Below are 6304 nucleotides of genomic sequence, written 5' to 3'. Positions count from 1 at the left end.
TGATCAGAAAACGCTGGAGAAAATGTTCGCGCTATTTGGCAGGAAATATGGGTCACATGATCAGATTATGACTAGATCATGCTTATCAGAGGACGATATGCACTCCTTTGAGCTAAGATTAAAAAATTGAACGAATTTTTATGGTAGGTTTTGAGATATCAGTTCTCAAAGTGACAGCATTACAATGATGATGAAATAGATGCATAAGAACAATAGACGTGGTTTTATTGAATGCGTGAAGTATATTTGTGAAAATATTTCGATGAATGAGGTTGCGTGAAAGTGTAAACAGAAGCCATCATGTTCAACTATGTCCTATTTGAGCCATTTTGGAAAGGGATTCCAATCTACGGCGTTTTCGTGATGGCTGCGATTAACTGTTCCTTTTTGAGCTTTTAAGAGCTTGTAATCACATTTCTACATATTTTGTACTTACAACACAGCAGAGTAAAATATGGTGAATCATTTGATACTGAATAATTGTAATGTGAATTCTGTTGCAAATCAACCTTCAAGTTGGTATGCACTTTTGTGGGCCTTGGTTAGGTTGTTGAATACTTTTGTTTGCATTGATTATGTTGGTGTACATTTTTATGCAGTTGAGTTGGTGTACGCTTTTTGTGTACCGAAGTTAAGTCAATGTACACTTTTGTGTGCCTTAATTAAATAGGTGTACTTTTGTGGGCCTTTATTAAATTAGTGTGCACTTTTGTGCGACGTAGTTAAGTTTGTTAGCATTTTTACATTTTTTTAGCCTTAATTAAGTTGGTGTACACTTGTGTGTGCCTTAGTTAAGTTTGAGTACACAATTGCATGCTTCAGTTAAGTTGGTATACACTTTTGTGTGCCTTAGATAAGTTGGTGTGCACTTTTGTGCACTTAACTAAGTTGTTGTACACTAATGTTATCACATGCATTCACCGAAATTCTTAGGAGTAAGCAAGAAGTTTATTAGAAAGGAAACAAATTCAAAAGTTTTCAACAACCAATCTCAGAAACAATATACAGTTGGCATCTTATTGTACAAATCATCACATGATGGACAGTTAATAGTAACTGAATGATTACATGCTAACTTAAAGGCGCCTGTGAGTGGTTTCAACACTGGTATTGATAATCATTTACTATGTACTACCGCTACACATTAATTGAAGCACTACCTCTAACAAGGCAGTGTTTCAATTGTTGTGTAACTAAATTAAATTCAATTAAAGAGTAACTGGAAACGTCATTTAGGAGAATCCTATAATACAAAGCATAACTAAGCCCTCCAAGCATACAACTAGGGCAATCTTCTTAACTCACTAACTCCTGTTGCCTAACTCATTCATTCTGCAGCCAACTTTTACTCTGTAACCGGACTGGACTTATATAATTGTGTAAGCCGCTACACATAGGGAGTAATTATGTATAGACCTCTTTATCAAACTTTAGCCCAAAAACAAAAGTGGTATCGCTGTTTTTTTTTTCAGGCTTGAAACACATTACGACATTTTTCTGTTATTTAAAATGGGATAAATTCAATTGACATACTGTGGACTCTCACCAAACAATTTTAATTCGTTCCAGTGTTGGCACTATAAAGCGAACATTTTGTAGAGGGGTATAGAAACCCATAGTAAATATCTAATGCAAACAGCCCCTGGTAAAAATCATCAAAATTTTATATACATACTGTACATATTAAAATTAGCAACAAAATAATATAACCTTAGTAACTATAGTTACCTACAGTAACTTTAGTGTATTTAATGATTATGATCTGCAATAAAATGAAATTAAAATAAACTTTAGTGCAGTACGTACCGAAGAGAGTTCTTACCTTTGAGACAGTCGTAGGCTATAACATAAATGTTAAAGTTAACTTAAATAAATTTAGCTTACTAAACACTACTTAAGTTTTAGTATCAATACTACTAAACTTCAACTTTGTCATAATTTAAGAGTTCATCACCTATCTGTTTCTAGTTTCGTTTTCACTATAGCTTAGAACGAATAATGCTGAACCGAGAGAGCAAGCATGGTATTTCTTTCAAGAGTCGTGAGAGGGATTTCGGCGAACAACATATCAGCATCTTCGTTATTATGACTATTCAGCACACTAAACGCCAAATTTTAATTTCGAGAAATTTTTTTGTTGTTATCGTATGGTGAAAAAATATGCCGAATTTTGGGAACGACAAAACATCGTAAAGCAAAAAAACCGTACAACGAAGACATCGTAACCCCGGCCGCACTGTAAAAGTTGATTAATACATATCTTGATTATAGAACGAATAACTTCTACCTCAAGGTGTTATCGTAATGTATTTGAGAGAAGACTTGACTAAATAACAATAAAAAAGAAAGACAAGAGCGTTTTTCTATACTTGGCAGTTCAATAAAAATCAAATGAATGTCAAATCAATAATATAATGCCGACACTGATTGAACTATAAAACTACTTAGTTCATCATTCATCTTTTCATGAGTTTAATAAATTGATAGAGCTGATAGTGAATGAGATTTTATGATTGTGGGTGAACATGTTAATGGTGATCATACATTCGTAATTTTTTGGACTAAAATGGTTTCAGAATAAAAGTGCACAAATGGCACTAAATGACAAAATTTGTGATAACTATTAAGATGATTAGACAATAATATCATGAAAGAAAAGAGAAATTAAAATATGAAATGACTGCATAGCTCTAAGACCTCTAATGCTTTGAACTATGAAAATTGAGTTCAATCAAGAATCAAATAACTTGTAGTAACATTATCAGCAGTTGTGTCCCAATTTGGATGTGTGCATGTAATTTTTTGCAGCGGTTGTCAGAAAACAAACAACCGCAGAACTTTGTGTATTTTTCATTGAAGTATCACTTACAAAAGCTTTGATTGCAGCTTTAAGCTAAACGAAACAAATATATTGACACTGAGGTAACAAAGAGGTAACTGAGAGAAAACATACTATGTCCAACCTAAAGCCAGTTGTCCTCTTTAGTCTGTGTGAAAAACAAAGCGTTCACACAATACAACCTAATTTTAACGTTTGTAGATATAGTGAGACAAGTATTATTGGTACAAAAAAGCTTTCATACTAATTTTACAATACATTTGAACATTTGAGACAGATTTAGCGCATATTGCTAGGTTTGCATGATGATAATAATGAATCATCTGAAAAAGGTCAAGCACTAGTCATCTCAGTTTACTGTCAGGTCACCCCGGAGTTCACTCACTTCAGTGAGACAATTATCTGAAGACAACTCAAGCCCAAGTTGATTTGCTGTACACAGGATTATTCAATTTTATCCATTAACACAATTAATTGAACCTGCTAGCAAACATTCCGATCTCATATCGGTTAGTCTTTTTGAGCTGAAAAATTCTCTAATATAAAGTCAGCTGGTATCAATAGCTTTTCTGCAAAAGCAATAACACAAAAACTATAATGAAACTAGACAATGATATGACATCAGAGCCGGAAACATGGGTAAATAACAGCACTCTCACAGATTCCTAACCAAATTGAATATATGTGTTCATTTTTAAATTTACAGTAAATATTCAAGGGTAAAATTTTTATAAAGTTTGTGTATGAGTCAGACGATGGTAAAAAGAAAACAGTTGACAATACAATAAAATTATTTGAAAATCACATTGAGCCGGAAACGAACATGATATATGAGAAGGCTGAGTTCAATGCCATGAAGCAAGGCAATGCCAGCATTCACTAGTTTATTGTGGCTCTACAAGAACAGGCAGACCAATGTGAGTATGGTTCAGTAAAGAACGACTTGATTCGTGATAGAATTGTCGTAGGTGTCAATGACGTGAAACTCCGAGAGCATCTCATGGACATCGATGACTGAGATTTAAACAAGCGCATTCAAAAAGCGAAGCAGTGGATTGCCAATCATCAACAAATGTCCAAACTGGCAGAATCTGCCTAAATACCTGACAGTATAGATAACATCCACAATACTGCCAGAGTGCCTCACCATGCCAATGAGAAATTCCCTTCATCCAAGCACCCTTGCAAAAGGATGTAATGCTTATTGTAGATTGTAAGGATGTAAGGCTATTGTAGTTTGTAAGGATGTACGGCTATTGTAGATTGTAAGGCCATTATAGACTGTAAGGATGTAAGGCTATTGTAGATTGTAAGGATGTAAGGTTGCGACATTATTACTTTGGCCCACATGCACGCAAAGCATGCATGTGGGCATTCCACAGGTTTGGACAGTGCCCGGCAAAAATTCGCAACCTGCAAAGCATGTGGAGAGAGAAGGCATAGGGCAAGGTCTACACTCTGTCAGAAGCCGGCAGGTAAGCCAGTAAATGAGGCTGTATCAGAGCTGAGCATTGCGTCAGAATTTGCCGATGGCTTATTTTTGAGGTTCGAATCTTTCTATATGGGTTTTATGGGTATACACTGAACAGCATTCAAGAAACCGGAAAAGCATAGTATTGCGACCTGAGCTCAAATGACATAAAAATGCTTTAAAGTTGACAAGGGGGTGTCTGTGACAGCTCTCACAGCGAAATGGTCTAGAAAGTTAGGAGTGTCACTTCAGAAGGCAATCAAGAAGCTGATACCAGCAGGTAATCAAGAGCTTACTGTATGCAGATCTGCCCAGATACTACTAACGTATGAATCCAGAAAAACTTTTGAAAATGTCTACTTTATCGAAGAGTTAGTGACACCCATAGAGTAATCTCCCCCTAGAGTAATAACTGTGCATTCAACAACACGAGCGTTTCCGGTGTCAACAAGGAGCGTTTAGGCCACGCCCCTTTTTTGTGCTAGTCAATTGTAGTAATTGACAAAACGATAACATCAGCCATGAGAATGATCATGAATTTCCACAGTTAAGATAGTAATTATTACTCCTATTAAAAAAATGATGATTATAGTTTATTACTCTAATATATGCTTATTATTTAAAGCAATTCAATACCTACATGCCTTGCAAAGGCACTGAATAGATAGTGTTAAGTAAGTGGGTTAATGCAATCAGTTACTCCAATGATAGACAGCCCCCACACATGGAGGCTGTATATCATTGGTTACTCATAGATAAGATAGATAGTCATACTGGAGTTGTATTACATTAGTGTGATGGGAAGCTAATCGACTGCCATCAACTGAAAGTATTAACATTGTATGGTGATAGAGTGATTCATTGACCCACAGTCCACAAACAGCCCTTGCATGTAATATTAGATTTCAATACATATCAATCAAATACATAAACTAGCTTGAAGCAAAGATGTCAACTAGTTAGTGGACATCGTTGCTTGATGTAAGCAAGCAAAAAGCTTGAAAGAGTGGCAAATGTTGTTATATGTTAGATAAAAATAAATTATACTAAATTATAATTATTTAAAAATAAAATAGACTTTTTTATTACTTTATTTATTAAATAATTTTTTATTGTAATCATAGCTAAGCAGATTATATTTAGCCATTACTTGCTAATTATTTTACATTTAAACACATTTACAGTTTTTTTTCCCAATTTATTTCAAAACACTTCTTTCATGATATGAAATTTAAAAGTTGTAGTTTTTTGAAAAAGCTTGAGAACCTTTACGGTTGTTTTCTTTTTCCTATTAATTCATTTGAACTGCTTAAAAATATTTTCTCATTATATGAAGTTTAAAAGTTAGAATGGTAAATGTTATATAAAAATAAATTTTCTGTCCAAAGACCTTTTTATTACTCGGGCAACTCGGTTAGTACAGCTAATAGTTGATGGCAGTCAATTAGCTTCCCATCACACTAATGTAATACAACCCCCGTATGACTATCTATCTTATCTATGAGTAACTGATTGCATTAACTCATTTACTTATCACTATCTATTCAGTGCCTTTGCAAGTCATGCAGGTATCAGGGATTACGTTTATGTCACAATTTCCATTTCCATAAAATTTCCATAATTTATTTCCATATTAATTCCATTTCCATAACATTTCCTTACTTCATTTCTATATTATTTCCATTTCCATAACATTTCCATAATTTATTTCCATATTATTTCCATTTCATAAAATTTCCATAATTCATTTCCATATTAATTCCATTTCCATAACATTTCCATAATTCAATTCCATATTATTTCTATTTCCATAACATTTCCCTTCTTCTTTTCCATAGTGTTTCTATATCATTTCCATAATTCATTTCTATTTCTATAACATTTCCCTATTATTTCCTTTTCAATACCATTTCCATATTATTTCCATTTCAATAACATTTCCATATTTCTAAAATAAAATTTCCATTTCCCTAAAATTATGGAAATATTTATGT

This window comes from Watersipora subatra, chromosome 7 (genome assembly GCF_963576615.1).
Source record: "Watersipora subatra chromosome 7, tzWatSuba1.1, whole genome shotgun sequence".
NCBI classification, from domain to species: Eukaryota; Metazoa; Bryozoa; class Gymnolaemata; order Cheilostomatida; family Watersiporidae; genus Watersipora; species Watersipora subatra.
Note: the sequence above shows the minus strand (reverse complement) of the source record.